Source organism: Pantherophis guttatus, chromosome 1 (genome assembly GCF_059756535.1).
Source record: "Pantherophis guttatus breed Tessera chromosome 1, ASM5975653v1, whole genome shotgun sequence".
In the NCBI taxonomy this organism is placed as follows: Eukaryota; Metazoa; Chordata; class Lepidosauria; order Squamata; family Colubridae; genus Pantherophis; species Pantherophis guttatus.
The window spans coordinates 238,060,813-238,079,931 of record NC_142063.1 but is presented as its reverse complement, the minus strand read 5'-3'; the positions used below and the strand labels follow the sequence as shown (position 1 = coordinate 238,079,931).

General features: G+C 37.2%; 1 long non-coding RNA gene across 1 annotated transcript in view; it reads right to left on the bottom strand.

The window, feature by feature from the left end:
- The window catches only part of LOC117660897 (uncharacterized), a 60,832-nt gene extending 42,063 nt beyond the window's left edge, over window positions 1-18,769 (bottom strand). The window contains exon 1 of the long non-coding RNA XR_015733826.1: window positions 18,608-18,769. This is a non-coding gene — a long non-coding RNA (uncharacterized LOC117660897). The remainder of the gene's footprint in view (window positions 1-18,607) is intronic.
- Between the last annotated feature and the right edge of the window lie 350 nt (window positions 18,770-19,119).

The following is a 19,119-nucleotide window of genomic DNA, read 5'->3' as shown; positions in this document are numbered from 1 at the left end:
TAACACATTTGTTTTCTTTGAAGAATTGCAAAGAAATTGCAATTTAAAAGTCCAGAAGGCCATTTACTGCTATGATGTGATCTCTTTGTTTGCTAGATGCCAGAGTTAGGATATAGATTAGATCTTTATAATCAAAATAGTAAACCATGTTTTGTTTTTTTTGTTTTTGTAATTTTTATTAGAATCTCTGGAAGGATTTAAATAATCCTTTAATCATCATTATTTGGTGATGACTTTATTGCAAAAACTGTAGTTATTTTGACAACAGCAAGGATAGTGGATCCCAGATCTCTATCCAATTTTTAGTTTATTTCAGTACAGTTTTAATTTTATAATGTAAATTTGAGAAAAACTAAATTAAGACAGTAGAAAGTAGTTACAAAGTTATTGGATTTTATTTCAGACTTTTGCTGATACATCTTTTTATGAGGTCTGTTGATTGGATCAATCAAACACATTGATTTTTTTTTCATTTTTTAAATTTTCTTTCTAATATGAAACTATATTATAACAATATGGCCACTTTATATTCTTCAAGCTGATAGAAAAAAATGGCACAGCTTTACAGAAGTGAAATTCTGAAATAAAATAAAGTAAAAAGTAAAACTTTTTTTTTAAAAAAATCTTCAATGAGAAACTGTCAATATTATTTTTCCCTTCTATTGTCTCTAGACATTAATCACCACTTAAGTATTGGTATTTTTCTTGAAACAGTGGAGATAGTTACATATATTTATGTATAAAAGTTTAACTAAATAAAGAAGGAATGATGATTCATTCCATCTGATATTTTTAAATGAATTTCTTAACCTTTTTTTATTTAAAAAAGCTCTAAACCTGCCTTTCTATTTAAGTGTGATATTTGAAATTAGTTAATTTTTTATTATGAATATATCCAGTTTTGTTATCACTCTGTATTTTATAAATTGGGCCTCCTATTCTTGAATTTTTTCCCAGGGTTTCAGTTTTCCAACGTTTTGCCAGTGTTTCCTTTCACTGCCAGCATGTATCTTAATAGATTGTAATTAATGCTGAGATTGATTGATTGATCATTAATGCTGAGATTGATTGATTGATGGATTGACTGCCATACGTATTTTCTCTGAGATGATTTGTGTCCAATTTCAGGTCTTCCAACATTAGTAAAAGTATACATGGTTTCAATCAAATGTATTTTTTAAAGTTTCCTGAAATATTTTGATAGATTTATTTCCAATACGTTTCCCATAACCACTACATGTGGTAGAAGGTTTCCTTCTTGTTTCCTAACCATGTCAGATCTCAGGATTGTCATCAATATTTACATGCTGTTTAGATTTTGTAATATTTAAAAAGGAGTATTGTATCTAGAAGAAAGTTATTCATTGCTGTCATTTACTTAGACTTCCTTCTAAGTAAATGAGGGCTTTAAATTCTGGAAGTTGTAGTGAAGATACCAAGCAGAAGAAAACTAAAAAAACCTACTGAAGTTCAGTCTAAAGTTTTGTTTCTTGGCAATCTCAATTTTTAACAATTTAGGTGACTCTGATTGACATTGGCATGAGCTTACCTCATTTCCGTCTTTAAATGTTACTTAAACTCAGTGGATAAGAAGTATGTTTCCTTTTTTTCAAATAATTTCATTAAGATTTACAAATAAAGGATAAAAACTGCTATCAAAATACAAAAAAGAAAAATACAGAAATAGAAAAGCGTAGAAAAGGAAAAGAAGTAATTTCCCCCTCATCCCAGCAAATGAAAACTTTTTAGTAGCTTATCACTAGTAGTCTACTAATACAACATAGTTCCCTTCACTCTGTAACTCATCTCTCAACTAAAAAAACAAAACAAAATCCCAAAGCCTCATCATTCATTCTTTATCAGCAAAAGTCCAGTAAGAGAAGCCAGATATGGCTAATTCTCTATTTTAACCCTGATCTGTATTCTTTCTCAGGAGTTTTAACCCTCTTAATTGTTAACCCCTTCAATTATAGTCCCAGAGTTTGATTTCTATTCATCTCTTTTTATGTCAAAAATATTTCAGAACTTTGACAGACTTTTAGTCAAAACTCAGACTTTTTTTATATATCCAGTAATTTGTCTTTTTAAAAAATCACTTCTCATAAAGTATTTTAAGACTTTCACAGACCTCATTTCAGTGGTGGGTTGCTACCGGTTCGCCTCGGATCAGGCAAACCGGTAGTAGCAATGGCAGGAGGCTCCGCTTCCCCACACCTGGACGTCTCTGTGCATGCACAGAAGCATCGCACGCAGGCAGCAACGAGCGAACCGATAGCGACGGGATTTGAATCCCACTACTGCCTTATTTGTACATTCAGTCAGAGAAGGCTATTCAAATCAGCTTACAGGTAATTAAATTAAAAAGCAAAGAAACACCCACCAGTTTCATTTATATATCCAATACAGCCTTCTCCATATTTTTTCATTGCTTGACCCATTTAAATCCACATACACATTAATTTCAAACTTATCTGGTGTATTTTGTTCTTTTTCTGTAATTTCATTAATATCCAATCTATCTATAATATCAAATAATTTCAATGGCCAATATTTATTTAATTTATTTATTAATATTTATCAAATCTTTTTTCTATAGTCTTTATTAATGAGACAAATATATTATCCTCTAGGTCTCTCTAGGATCAAACGCAAAGTCTCATTACTGTGTTTCCTCTTTTTTTAAAAAAAAGCCAAACAATTGCCATATCCCAAGGGAAGAAGTTTTCTAATTAATTCAAATTTATAATTACAAATCCATCTGGACCTTTAATCCATTGTTAACTTCTCAAAATCCATATCCTAAGCACCTTTTATTCTTTAATCAAAAAAATAATATTTTTCCAAAACTTTTAAAATCATATTTTAAAAAATTCTTTCTCCAAGGGGAAGGCAACTTACCCAGTGAACACAATAAAAACTTGCTGATCCAATCAGTGTTAATCTTTCCAAAACAATAAAAAATAAAACAATACAATACAAACATTAAGAAATTAGGCTTGGTCACATTTTTTTTGTCCTTAAGAAGCTTCTTTATACATATGACATCTTAGATGATATTCCTCGATTCCCAGCCACTCAACTCATAAGACCACAATTCATGTGGTTGACTCATGAGAAGTTGCTGTCTGGTGTGCACATGGGTTATCTCAACAATCGTTCCTCTGAAGAGATTTTGCTGGACTAGATCTAGTATCCAATCTTGCTTTTTCTCATAAACGCAGTCCCACTATCAGCAGAATGTCAGTTTACTAGAGCACTCAATGGAACTTCAAAAGATAGTATATTTCCTACAGGTTTCTAGTGAAACAGGAACAGAAATATGTCCCTGGAGTTGATACTATGGAGTCATATAATTATGCTTCAATATAATTTTGCAAGGTAAAAAATAATCTTAAGAATTGTGTACAATACTGTGCATTTAACATCGCAGCTAAGATGGCAAAAATCCGGACCCTCGGTTGAATGTAATTTCCCACATACCCAATTTTAGAATGGGGTTAGATACACCAAATGTTTAGTTTTGAGGGGGAAAAAATATGTAGCAAAAAAATTTAAGAAATGAGCTAACTCTGATCCATACTTTTAAAAAGATGCAGAAGCCCCAGAAGAGTTTCTTGATAAATGTGTCAGCCATAAATCAGCTCTAGCTATTATAATAATCATAAAAGGAAAACAGGCTGCCAAAGAACACAGTGGCTGGACACCATCACAACTAACACCAGCCAGAACACAGAAGAACTCAAAAAAAAAAAAAAAGCACAAGATTGGAAGATATTGAGAGACCTGACCCATGAATCACCAAGAGTCAGACATGACTGAATGGATAATATTAACAACCTCATCATAATGATCACCTTTATCTTTTCAGTAAAATACTGAAGATAACAGCAGCAACCTCTTGACTAGGTACACAAGGTGGACAAAGCTCAATAGACAGTATGTTTCCCTCAAAGTAGTTTCCAATGAAGCTCTTGCACCAACAACTGCAGCTATCATCTGAAAAGTTAGTACTATTTAAATATAACTGGTAAATAGAAGTAACTTTAGTCCTATCAAATGATTCTATTGAACATAGTTGTGATACAGGCCAGTGGTGGGTTTCAATTTTTTTTACTACCAGTTCTGTGGGTGTGGCTTGGTGGGTGTGGCATGGCTTGATGGGCGTGGCAAGGGAAGGATATTACAAAATCCCCATTCCCTCCCAATCAGTTGGGACTTGGGAGGCAGAGAATAGATGGGATGGGGCCAGTCAGAATTTTTACTACCGGTTCTCCGAACTACTCAAAATTTCCGCTACCGGTTTTCCAGAACTGGTCAGAACCTGCTGAAACCCACCTCTGGTACAGGCCCATCTCTCTTCAGAATAAGTAAATTAAAACAAGTGACCTGGCAGATTCAAACTTCATGCCTCTACACCATATTCCACAATACAGGTATATGTCTACTATCTACATATCTAAAGCATCCTGCAGAAGGAATATAAATCCTTTCATTCCCCACCATCCAGTCAGAGCAAAGAAGCTTCTTGAATGAGAAGTAAAACATCTTCAAAGAAAAACAGGAAAGTCCTGTTTCCTCTTGAAAAATCACGTTTGGGACAATCATGACCTGGGTGACTGGAAATCTCCATAAACATTGTATTGTTGTCTATTTCTTGGAGGAGATACAGTCTATAGAAATATATAAATCTGAATATCTGCCTTCTAAGACATCAAACAGGTCCATTTTCCAGTCATCCTACCTTTGAATACTTTTACTTAGCCATACCTGGGATTGAGCTTTGAATTTCTGGCATTCAAAGCATGTGCAATGACCTCTCAGATTAATAGTTGCTGTTACAGATGTTTGGAAAGGTTGAATGCTATGCCTGTCAGACAGCATAGATACTGGTGCTTTTCTTAGATTTAAATTCAGATGGGATAGCTAACTCATGGACATGTATTCACCACAAGATGCAAGACTAGAATTACCCTTATCCACAATATTTATGGATCCACCTTGGCTTGGCTTAATTACCTGAATTATTCAACATTGTATAAATATCTTTCACCCACCAAGGAAGGTTGCACTGATTACCGTAGTAAACAATCTTATTCATCAGGTGAAGGGAGGGGGGGAGGAAAAACACACAGAACAACCCAGCCAACCAGCAGCAACTATATTTAGCACTGTACAGGCCAGACTGTCAAAACCTCTGACAAGCAACTTCTTTTTTTTGAGCAGCTGAATACAATTATTTTGAAGGAGTTCTCTGGATTCGTAAGGCTCTGGGCAGTCTTAGCTTGTGTCACAGGAAATTAAAAAGTTAACAACATGTGCAGAATGTAAAATGAAAGCCCTTACACAATCTGAGCAACTGATACGAATCTTTCTGAGCAGGGCAAGGATTCATTTCTCCTTGCCCCTGCCCCTGCCCTGCACATGCATTAATTATGTATTTAGAGCTTATTCATTATGCATGAAGAATGATGAAGGTAGATAAAGACTGAACTTGACTGTTTGCCATCGCCATGTACCTTCAAGTAGAGAAGAGCTGCAATCATTAATATTGGGAAGGATTACCGGAGCAATTTAATATCCTAGTCCTGGGAATTGATATCTCACTACCCAATATTTGGAATGGACAAAAGCAGGTTTTCTTTGGCCATTAGGATGTTACTAGCTATGCTTTTAGATTGTTGAGGACTATCGTATCTGGACTATAAAAATTCTTAGGTGGCAGCAGAACGTTCAGTTTTTCTGTATCTCTAGTACCATCTAGTAGTTATCTGTATTTTTGCAGATCAAATATAGCACTGTATTTTTCGGAATATAAGACGCACCTTAGTATTTTGGGAGGAAAATAAGAAAAAAGGTGATTGGTGGTGGATCGGCCTCCAGGAATACCCCCAATCAGCTGTTTCCAGAGGTGAATTTTAGCAATGGGTTAGTTGGTTGTCAGCTCTCTGCCTTGCTTTTTTTTTCTGCCTCTGAAACTTCTGAAACTCTGTTTCAGAAAAACCTTTTTTTTTCTGCCTCTGAAAGTCTCCGAAACAGAGCTTCAGAAAAAAAAGGCTTTTTTTCTGAAGCTCTGTTTGAAGGCTTTTCTTTTCTGAAGCTTCTTTCAGAGGCTTCTTTCAGGCTCTGAAATCTCTGTTTGTGAGGCTGGACGGGGCTACATTCGGAGTATAAGACGCACCCAGATTTTCACCCTGTTTTTTTGGGGGGGAAAGGTGTGTCTTATACTCCGAAAAATACAGTAACTCTAACTGGATGTCATCTGTATGTCTGAGATTTGCTTCACTCACATCAGATCCCAACCAGTATTTCATATTCAGAAATAAAAGGAATTTCCATGGTTCCTTTTCTTCTTCAACAAAGATTTACATCACTGTGTTTATTCTATGTCTTCTTAAAGCTACTCTCAAACTCTGTGGACCTTTGGCTGCTTTATAGTGAGTAAGTCAGGAAGCTGTAGTAAAAAAGATATCAACAAATTGCACTTAAATCAAGTGTTTCTCTTTCTCCAGGAATATTCAGGTATTATTGCAAGCCCACAAAGCAGGGGTGAAATGCTCCTGGTTCAGACTGGATCACTCGATCCGGTAGCGATAGAGGCAGGTGGTTTGGAGAACCAGTAACAAAAATCCCTGCCCCCCCATGCCCAGCTGAGCCGCGCGATCATCAGAGGCTTTTTTTCTTTTAAATGCCTCTGACGATCCAAGCTGAGTTGCCTGATTGGCAGAGGCTTTTTTTCTTTTAAAAGCCTCTGACGATCCAAGCTGAGTTGCCTGATCGTCAGAGGCATTTAAAAGAAAAAAAGCCTCTGCCGATCAAGCAACTCAGCTGGGATTGTCAGAGCCTTTTGAAAGCATTTTTTACAACCTCTTTGCCGAAGAGGTTGTAGAAAAAATGGTTTTAAAAGTAAAAAAAAAAAAAATTGGCTACGCCCACCCAGTCACATTACCCCACCACCACCAAGCTACGCCCACAGAACCAGTAGTAACAAATTTTAGATTTCACCACTGCCACAAAGTTATAGACAATTTTGTAACAGGATAAGACTGCCTATTGTATAATCTTTTACAAGACTTCCACATCTACTTTCTTCTTGTCTCCTTAAAAAATGTCTAATTATATTTAAAAATGTAAAATTTGCTGTTACATGACATGTCATATTTGTAGTAAGTTATCTTTTGCCTCCCAGCTCTTCATGAAGTAAGATGGATTTTAAAATGACTCTATATCTTGGGTTAATGAAGCCATCTTTCTGTCTTTCTTTGCAACACCAGCATTTTATTTTCCAGAAATCATTTTAAATTACCTTGACATGCCTTTTAATTCCATAGAAATACAAATGTGTTATACTGTCAAACTATTTCTTTAATTAGTGTAAAATCAAGCCTCTAAATAAAAGCAAATTCCAAAAGTTTCCGAAACTTAAGTAATATTTATTTATAACTCCCCCCCCTCCAGTCTCAGGATTTTGCTGATTGAAATTGGTGGCCATGAAGCAAACGTACCCTTTCTAAGGCAGAAAGAAGTTCAGTTAGCAAGAGGAAACACCAATATGATCCAGTCAAGGGCATCCAGCTCAATTCACTAATAAATGTGGTATTTTATTGTCAGTTCTGAGGTTGAGTAGAATCCGTAGTTAATCAGTTTTCCATAATTCCTAAGAAGTGGACTTATTGTCCACATTCCTCTGGTATCAATGAGGGCGCTTTGCTCTCCACTGAAGCAAAGGAGAGAAATTGAGAGGAAGGGATGCTGCAGAAATTTTCACCAGAACCTGATTTCCCGATTTCCTGTTTCCAGGACTTTGGAATTGATCTATTATCTGATACCTCATTTCCCTAGCCTTTTACTTACAAAGCAACATTTACAAGTAGTCTTTGACATATAACCATTCCGTTAGTGACCATTCGAAGTTGCAGCAAAAAAAGGGGGGGACTTATGACCAACTGTCACACAACCATTTGTAGCATCTCCATGATCACATAATCAAAATTTGGATGCTTGGCTACCGGTTCATATTTATGATGATTGCAGTGTCTCGAGGTCATGTGATCACCTTTTGTGACCTTCTGACAAGCAAAGTCAATGGGAAGGCCACATTCACTTAATAACTGTGTTACTAAACAACTGCAGTGATTAATTTACCAACTGTGGCAAGAAAGGCCATAAAATGGGGCAAAACTCACTTAACAACTCTCTTGCTTAGCAACAGAAATTTTGGGCACAATTGTGATTGTAAGTCAAAACTACCAGTAGCACACTGGGAAAATTTTTATCTGTTTTAATCAATCACAATCATGTCTTTGGATTGTATTCCTATGAATGTCCTCTCTTTATTTTAGTAGATTGTACTGATCATTAAATGGTGATGTTAGGTAACAGTAATAACACAGTATCTGTATTTAGCTAGAGTACCATTTTATTAAAGGACCGTGTTATTAAAACCAGGGGTGAAATGCTCCCGGTTAGGACCAGCTCAGGCAAGTAGGTAGCGATGGCGGCGGCCAGTTCAGAGAACCAGTAGCAAAAATCCCTTCCTCCCCAGCCTCCAGCTTGCTTACCTTCGCTCTTCGGACTGAATCCTGAGCCGCTGGTTGCAACGCCTGCCTTGCTTTGCTTGCTGTAATCCCTGCAATCCATTGCATCAGCAAGCAACTGAATCTCCCTGCCTGCAATCAAGCTCATTGGAGAGCAGCTCTATCTGCCTGCCTGCCTGTAAGTTTTTTCCCCTTTGGGAGCTTTAAAAAAAATAGTTAATTGGGGTTTTTTTTAGTTGTTCTTTTTTTAGACCTAGCCATTTAACGTTTAGGAAGTTTTAAATTTAGCTGCTTTTATATAAAAATTAAAATAAAATAAAATAATATTTGTGCAGCTTTCTGAGATTTTGTGTGTTTCTATAGTGTTTCACTCTAACTACACAAACATACAAAATCTCACAAAGCTGTATGTGGAATTTTGTATGTGTAAAGTGTGAAAGTTAGTTTTTTGGGCTTTTTGTGGCTGTGTGAGGTTCCTGCTTGTTGCAGGGGCCATTTTGGGTCTAACACAGCTGCTTTTACATTGTGGGTGAGCCAGTTGTGTTGTGTTGTGTTGTGTTTTGTAGGTTAAAAAAGGGCAAAGAAGTGATGTTGACTTGGCCACGCCCACCTGACCACCAAGCCATGCCCACCCAGTCACCTGACCACCAAGCCACGCCCACTAATTAAGCCACGCCCACAGAACTAGTAGCAAAAAATTTTAGATTTCACCCCTGATTAAAACCCTTGATACAGAGATAACTTTGCTTCTGAGTTTCATTGAGACGTATTCTAAAGGAGGGAGGGAAGAGAAGAGCAAAAGCATTTCATTCAAAGCCAAAGATCTTTTATTTTGGATGTAGCATATTTGATGTAACAAGTTATCCTTTTGTTCTGAACAAACAAGGCATAGACTGGAGCAGGGGTGAAATCTACTTACCTTCCCTACCGGTTCAGAAGTACAGGTAGATTCCTCAAAGAACAATTTATTGGAAATATCATATTGGCATAACTGGTGAAAACCAACTCTGAATATTCCCAGAGTTTTCACCTAATTAAAAAGTGAAAGTCCCCCTTTTCCCCCTCCCCAAGTCATCGGTCACATTGTCCAATAGGGATGCTGGCCAGTTGCTTGGTTACTTTACTCCTCCTCTTCCCAGCCATCTGTTGAAATGTCCTTAGTTCCCACAGGAATTTTTTGTTGTTTTGACTACAAACCCCCAGCTAACTATTTTCCTCCCCCTACCCAGTCTTGTGGTTACCCTGAAGCCATAAAGATGTCCTCAGTCAGGTTCACTTCAAAGTTGACAGGTGAAGCAACTTTTCCACCCAACTAACTTTTTCAATTTTTAAATGTTAGGAGGAAGGAGAAAGATGTAGCAAGAATTTAACTTGATGTAAAGCAATTGGATAATTCAAACTGTGATTAATTCGAGAGGATTAAATTCTTAGAAATATGAAGGATGACACCATCCTGTGTAGATATTATATTTTTGAAAAACTTCATAATTGCATCAAACTATTTTAATACATAACTTCCCCGTTCTCTTTGCAGTATGAACAGGGAAATGGGAGTGGGGAGAGGGCAGAAGAGAGGAAAGGAAAGGAAAGGAAAGGAAAGGAAAGGAAAGGAAAGGAAAGGAAAGGAAAGGAAAGGAAAGGAAAGGAAAGGAAAGGAAAGGAAAGGAAAGGAAAGGAAAGATTTCATTTTTCCATTTAGGAATCCTAATCATACGGGTGAATGATGTATTTCAATGAACCAATTATCAGGTAAGCACAGTTCTCCCTTCTCATAATGGTCTGGTCACTAGAAGCTAGTTAACAATTGTAAGAGACTTCACAGAGGGGTATTTTGAAAATCACATTAATAAAGATAATTCAACCTGAAAAGAACACACTGTGACCTTATAGCCAAGAACTTGGTTCTGTTCTCATTACAAAAACAACCTTGGAACTAATCATGTCAAAGCTTGCAAAGACTCTCTGCTATGGTAGCTTATTTACATAAAATAATAACAAAGTTGAATATCAAACTACTATCCAGGCAAAATAATATGAAATTCTAATTTTCTATTTTTTGTTGTATAAATAGTTCCAGATAAAGGCCATCCACAAGATCCTCAATTCATTTTCTATTTTAGTGCAGTAATGGTATCAGCAGTCTGTTGACATCAGCCATGCCAGACAATTATTGGCTATTTATTTAACAGAGCTATATAACCTGGCCAAATACAATAAAACAACTATGAAAGGAAACAATAAGAACAATTCATACTGAATAGCATCATGCAGACCCAGGAGCCCTATGCAGTCCTAGCTCATTTATAGGCTAAAATAAACCAATTAAGATTCCTAATCTACTTGACAACTCATTTGTTGGGCCTGGTACATGCCAATTACAAGTGACCAAAGCAGGGGACCCCTATTGAGAAGTCCATATCCTTTAAATTACTAGTCGTAACTTGAACTGATAAAGATTCAGTGTAAATTCCATTATTCTGGTGCTACATATGTGTAACCAGGGCATTCAAGTAATTAGTTCCCCATTTGTTAAAGGCTTTAAACTGGACCCAGAGAAGTGTTAAGACTCAGTTAAACTGGTCAGAAGGGGACACGGTGGCTCAGTGGCTAAGACGCTGAGCTTGTCGATCGAAAGGTCTGCAGTTTAGCTGTTCAAATCCCTAGTGCCGCATAACGGGGTGAGCTCCCGCTACTTGTCCCAGCTTCTGCCAACCTAGCAGTTCGAAAGCACGTAAAAAATGCAAGTAGAAAAATAGAGACCACCTTTGGTGGGAAGGTAAGAGCATTCCGTGTGCCTCTGGCGTTTAGTCATGCCGGCCACATGACCACGGAGATGTCTTCGGACAGTGCTGGCTCTTTGGCTTTGAAACAGAGATGGGCACCGTGCCCTAGAGTCAGGAATGACTCGCACATATGTGCAAGGGGAACCTTTACCTTTACCTTAAACTGGTCAGAAGTGGTTGTCAGATCAGTATTCCAGTAGTTCTTTTATACAACTGTTCAGTGATGTGACCCATCATCCCATAAAGGTACAATAGACCTCTAAACATAGTGCAGGTAGGCCTTGACTTACAACCATTCATTTAGTGAAAATTTGAAAAAAAAAAAAGTGATTTACATCTAGGGTTTTAGTGACCCGCTCCTTTAATAAAATTTATGAGCATTGAAGCATTCTCATGGTCATATGATCAGAATTTTAGCATTTGGCAACCGGCATGTATTTATGATAGTTGCAGGTCACATGATTACCATTTGCAATCTTCGCAGCTGGTTTCCAAGAAGCAAAGTCAATGGGGGAAGTTGGTTTTGCTTAAGGACTATGCCATTCGCTTAGCAACCATGGGAAACAAGCTCATAAAGCTGGGCATGACTCACTTAACAAGCACCTTGCTTTTCAATAGAAATCCAGTTCCTAATTGTAGTCATCAGTTGAGGACAACCTGTAGGTACTGTGTTGTCAGCACACTGTAATATATATTACCTATGGGTAATTCTTGACTTACAACCATTTGTTTAGTGACCACTCAAAGTCATAATGGCACTGAAAAAAAGGGACCTGTGACCATTTTTCACACTTATGACTGTTGCAGGATCCTCATGGTCACATGATTAAAATTTGGATGCTTTGGCAACTGGCTCATATTTATGATGGTTGCAGTCCCTGGGCGATTATCTTTTGCAAACTTCTGATAAGCAAACTCATTGAGGAAGCCAGATTCGCTCAACAAACATGCTACTAACTTAACAACTTAACAATTGGGATTCAGTTAACAATTGTGATTCATTTAACAACTGTGGCAAGAAAGGTAATAAAATGGGACAAATCCCACTTAACAATGGTCTCATTTAGCAACAGAAATTTTGATTGTAAGTTGGATACAATATATGAATTGTCTACTTATGGTTCTTGTTTCAAGCACTGAATTCTTCTTGCAAATATTTCCCCTTTCATTTTATTGCTACCATAGTTGAGAAGCAATACATCTGCAGCTGTGAATGAGTAGAAAAGAGCACTTTGTATTACAAAGCCTGAGTACAAGGTCCTTGCAATTCACCGGTTCTGAAAACAGTGCAAAATATATTTGTCATGAATACATTTTCTTTCCAGCAGTCTCTGCATTGAGATCAGTGTTCTGTGTTCAGAAGTCATACTGAGAATTTGCAATCAGTTTTGAAAACATAATGAACAAAACAACATTATCTTCCTCTAAAAGGCCATATCTGCTCATAACTTTCAATTCCAAACATCATAATTAATGGTCAGTGTCGATAGGAGCTGAAGTCCAACAATATTGCAGTACTAAAAGACTAAAGATGTACAGAAATTATGCCTCATATTTCTTTTACAGTAAGATGTCTTGATATGCCTTGGTAGTACAGTGGTTTAATGCACCCTGTTATTAACACAGCTGCCTGCAATTTCTGCTGGTTCGAATCTCTCCAAAGCTCAAGGTTGACTCAGCCTTCCATCCTTTCTAAGGTAGGTGAAATGAGGACCCAGTTTGTGGGGACAATAAGTTGACTTTGTATAAATATATACAAAAGTATGAAGGCTATTGCTTAATGCATAGTAAGCAATAGCTTACTATGAGTCTTCGGAGAAGGGCGGCATATAAATCAAATAAAAATAAAAAAATAAAAAAAAATATGCCAATGTGGGCTCTATGGTTAAGAAGAAATTTGGCAAGGAATGGATGCTTCTGCCCAGTGGTGGTATTCAGCTGGTTCTATCCAGTTCGCGCAAACTGGTAGCGGCGGCTGCGGGTGGCTCCGCCCACCCACCCGGACGTAATAACGTCCCATTTATCCACGTTTTTGATGCTCTGTGCATGTGTACACTCATATTTGTGAACCAGTAGTGAAGGTAAGTGAATACCGCCCCTGCTTCTGCCTCATATCATTCACCTTAAAGAACATCTGCAGAAGCTTTTATTTCTTTTACAAGCTAAGTAAAAAGAACAAACATTATTTAGGCTACTTTGTATTTAAACGAAGCACGTTTAAAAGAAATTGCAAAGGAAAGAAAGCACATTGGTCAGAAGCTAACTCAAGAATTATTAAAGGAAGCCGTTAGATTAAAATTGTAAAGGTATTGTAGATCTACTGATGTTGAGAAACCTCACTTTCGAATTTCTGCAGATTTCAGTTCTAAAGACCGCAATATACTCAATCCCATACCTAATTGTATAGGATCATTGTGCTGTTTCTTATGGTGAGGCTGATTTTGATCATGATTGACACCACAGCCTGGGTGTATCTAACTATGCATATTGGATATGAAACACCAAATAAACTGTTAATAATTAGGATGCTGTCTCCATGTGCAGAAATCTTTGATCAAGTGGGAGCATATCCATGGAAGGAAAAGAAAGGATATTCGTTCAGAATCTCCCTTTTGCAGTTCCTTCCTTCCCATGGAGGTCATTTTCCAAGAAATCTACAACTTTGAGGAGGAGGAGGAGGAGGAGGAGGAGGAGGAGGAGGAGGAGGAGGAGGAGGAGGAGGAGGAGGAGGAGGAGGAGCAATCATTGAAGACAATTCTTCCTTAGTGCATGGAAAAATCTGCTTGATTAAGTAACACTGGGTGAAAGGAAGACAGCACCAAGGCCCACTCAATGTTTCTGTGTGCTCCACGAAAGGCATTTAATTTGATTTCACATTAAGTGTGCATTTCTTGTATACAGATTTCATTTAATGATGTAATTAGACTCTATAACAGAGCTGGAAGTGCAATCAGCCCAATAAGACCGTCCTTGTCCGCATAGGAAGATGGGAGATGAATCATCCCTCCCTCCCTCTGTTTGTTTTTAAGAATAGTAATAATAATTACTGCCATGAAGAGTGATAATGATTTGTCCTTCAATGTGAATTGGAAAAATTCATTTCAAGGCACTTGGGATGATCTCATCACAAGAAGCAGTAAAATGATTAGCTTCCTTAGATATCAAATTATAACATCTATCCCATTGCAATTCTCATATGATGGTTTTACCTTAATTTAATATTTTATTTTGTATATTGTGTGTGTGTGTATGTGTGTTTTATTTAAACTTATATTGTGTGTGAATGTATAATGTGTTTTAATTTTTAGTTTTAATAGTGTTGGATATTCGTGACTGAGTGACTTCTGTAGATGCCATATGTAAATAAATGAGAAAAATAATTATTCCATGCAGTGATAGGTTGCTCCCGATTCTATAGAACCGGTACTAAAACTGGCAGAAGACTCCGCCCACCGACCTTGACATCATCAGGAAGCATCTGCGCACATGGCCCCATTGCAAACCAGTAGTAAAGGTAAGTAGAACCCACCCGATTCCATGCATGTTATGCATTATTCCAGGGAAGCCAGACAAGACACTGGAAAGCCTCTGCATGTGTGAAGCCTACAGCCTTTAATATCTACAACCCAGGATGGCTCAAGTATTCTTGATCTTTGGTGATACCAAAATCACCAGGAAACTGTATGATGATTTGAATTCCTGCATATGTAGATTTTTCATGAATCTGGTTAATTGTCTGTTTAGTAAATTGTTGTTAGCATAACTAATAATTCTAAACTGATGTAAATTATTTGTATTAATCACCACAAAAAAAGCAAAAAAAAATATATGGTAGAACATAAAACAATCTAGATTACAGATTCAGCAATAATGTAATCAAGCTACCTATTTACTTGATGTGAGAAGAGGTAGCACAGACAGGAAATATTGAGGGAGCGATTCTGAGTGTTGAAATCTCTACAGAACAGTACTAGAGCTGTGTTTGTGGAATACATAAGACTGTAAAGTTGCCAAGCATATTTCAGCTCAGCATGTTGCACAAAGCCAGCCCAGGTAGTTAGTTCACACTCAGTGTGTCATCAAACTCAGAAAATTACAGTAAATCATGTTACTGTTTTATTTTATTTATTTACTGTTTATTACATAAATTCATTTGTCCATGTGTTATTATGAGAACACAGTCAATAAGGAAATGATTTATTGATGCATCATTAAATGCAAACACCATATTTCTCCTTTTACAGTTTAAAAGTATAAAAAGATGCACAAGTTGGATGGTTCTGGATGTATTATAGGGTCAGGCTGACAATTTGTAAGAGCTCCTACTGAACTTAGAATGTGAGCGCATTTGGTCAAGTGGTTAAGGTACCAGCCTAGAAACCAGGAGACTGAGAGTTCAACTCCTACGTTGGCAGAAAAATGACCTTGAACCAGTCACTCTCAATCAGCCCAAGTCATCTCACAGGGTTGTTGTTATGGGGAGAATAGGAGGAAGAAGGTATGTTGGATATGTTCACTGCCTAGAATTGTTTGTAAAAATAATAAAGGCGGGATACCAGATAGATAGATAAATAAATAAATGCATCTGTGATTCCAGATGAGACTTCTTTTCACAGGTCAGGGACTGAATTTTAGTTCTCTGGCTTTAAGAACCAGCACACTGCTACATAACGTACCTATTCTTCAATTTTTCAGGGTGGGAGGGCCATATGCATATTTATATAAGAAAGACCATCCTTTTCCAGCATTTGTTTAAGACTGTTGATCATTGCTTATTTGGATATGTACTGTCTATCTCTATCTCTATCTCTATCTCTATGTCTCTCTCTCTCTCTCTCTCTCTCTCTCTCTCTCTCTCTCTCTCTCTCTCTCTCTCTGTGTATGTGTGTGTGTGTGTATGTATGTATGTATGTAACTCCTTTTTACGACCCTATTATCCCTTAATTCATGTGTGTGTGTGTGTGTGTGTGTGTGTGTGTGTGTGTGTGTAATATAAACACACACATATAATCAGTGTATATACACACAGAGAGGCACACACTTAAGTATGTTGAGATAATTCCAACAGATAGTAAAGAGCTCGGTAATGGTATGCCCTAATCCACGGAAGAAGTGTTCCTAGTTCCATACTTTTATGCACTTTATTCTTGAAATAGCTGCTCACTGATTCACCTTTCCACAGGCAAATTTGAAACTTCTTAAATAACTTCAAAGGCAGTTTGCTATAGCACAAGAGGGATGGCTATTTCCTATCAACTGTATTCATTTGGCCTCAAGGAACTATTCTGATTTCCTGGATGTCGGGAGAAGATTTTAATACTGCGTTAATAGTCTTGTGATGTGCATAAACTTTTTTCAGTATATAAACAGATAGGGATTTTAAAAAACTGACCCTCAGAAAACCTCTTTAATTGAATAGATTTAAAATAATTATTTTTTGTAAAATGAGTATATACATAGCATTAGTACTAATTGTGATGAGTGCCAGCTATAGAATATAAGGAGGTTTATAAAAACACAGCCCAGTTAAATGGATGTGATTTGATTTTGTTGTGAAAATAGCACAGGGATTCTTCCTATTTATTTGTTTTTAAGAGATAAATTATTTCCAGAATAATGTTTCTGCTTGTCGAACTGTGGTATATTTAATATAATTAATTAATCATGGTAAACTTCATCTGGTGCTGGTTTACTCAGAAGGGAATCTTACATTTGGTGGGATTTATTTCCAAGGGCGCAGGATAGCAATTTAAATACATTTAAAACTATTTTGAGTAGCAGTCTGCACAACAGGAACTCTGGGAAAGGAATTTTGAAACGGGGTGGGGGAAGCAATAGGGATAACTATCTTATGTTTCACATATGGATGAGAATCCACCACAGAAGTGTTCGGTTTTGAAATGATCACACAAAGTGATATTTTTCAGTCAAGGGCATTAAACTAACCAGCTGAACAGAGTCATCTTATTGGTGAGAAAGGTGGCAGAGGTGGGATTCAGCTGGTTCTGAATTAAAGCAGAAGGCTTTGTACATGCACAGAGGGTAAAAAATTGGACCTGATGATGGCAGTGCGCGCACTTCTGAACCGGTAGGGAAAGTTAGTAGATTTCACCCCTGGACTAGGGGTGACATGATAGATGTGTTCCGATATCTGAGGGGCTTCCACAAAGAAGAGGGAGTCAAACTATTCTCCAAAGCAGCTGAGGGTAGAACAAGAAGCAATGGGTGGAAATTAGTCAAAGAGAGAAGCAACTTAGAACTAAGGAGAAATTTCCTGATAGTTAGAACAATTAATCAGTGGAACAACTTGCCTCCAGGAGTTATGAATGCTCCAACACTGGAAGTTTTTAAGAAGAGATTAGATAACCATTTGTCTGAAGTGATGTAGGGTTTCCTGCCTAAGCAGGGGGCTGGACTAGAAGACCTCTAAGGTCCCTTCCAACTCTGTTATTCTATTTTATTTTAATGTCTTACTTTCCTTGGTGATGGGAACAGAATGCTTTGCTGGTCTCTCCCCAGCCTTTCACTGGGGGGTGGCATTTGCATCAGGAAACTGAGGGTTGGTTAACCCTTTCATTTCTGGAGCTGTTGCATATAGGCCCAAGGCCTGGGGAGAGTTGCCGGGAGGCAGAGCTGGGTGTGATGAGTGACACCAAGTTGGCCACACCTACCCAGACACATGACCACCTGGCCATGCCTACTCAGACAGTCATTAGGGCAGAGAACCAGTTGTTAAATTATTTGAATCCCACCACTGAGATGTGGTATATAAATTTAATAAGTAAAATAAAACTCTAAGAATGTGCAGTGTTTTCATACGGTCACAGTTTCTATGCCACTGATAGCAATGAACCAAAAGGAGTGTATCTCTCTGTGTGTATTTGTGTGTTTATAAATAAATAAACTAGCATAAGATATGATGAACTAAAAAAGAGGGGGTTCAAATTAAGGCCTCTGGAACTTTTAAAACCCCTGGAGGACATTTATGTAAATCTCCTTAATTTGATCGTCTCATTTCTTTCTTGTTCCTCAGTGGTATTTGATATCCATTTATCATTATTCATGCAATATAACGAACAGTCAAATTAGACATGACTTTTTTTCTTCCTAATAACTCCACCCATTAATATAATTTTCCAAACATGTTCAGTGTAATATTGTCGTGTATTTTAACTGTTACAGATTTATCCTGATCTCTTACAATGTTAAATTGACTTGCTTAACAATAAACGCCACTGCCAGAGCCAGAAAATGCACCCCACCACCCAGAAAAAAATAATTTTCTCTTACCTAGATCAAGACAGTTGTGTTGCACATTATTGGCTGAAAAGCTTCTCCTGCTGGTTCTACATAATTTCTCAAAAGCCAAATTTGTGTTTTCAGTCAAATACAAATGATGTGTTTCTCAAAGCACCTCTTCTTATTAGGTGGGTTTGACAGGACACTGTTCACCTTTAATTTGCTGACTGTAAAATGAAACCCATAATTACTTTTCTAACTGGAGTTGTGAGAATGAATTAGATTTAAATTGCAAAGCACTTTATATGCAAATAGCTGCATGATAAGCCATCTTGTATCGCTGCATAAGCACTTTGGATGGGATATAACAATTGTTATACCACTGGGCTTGCGCCAATTATGAAGAGTTGACAACCAGTGTGAGATGAACCTGGGTCACAATTTTATTAACTTTTTACATAAGGATCTGCAATTAGATGTTCTACCAACTTGGAAATCAATTGTAGCACAGTCGTCTCTTTTCCCAATTATACTGGGAAACCACTACTGCCCCAGGTGCAAAG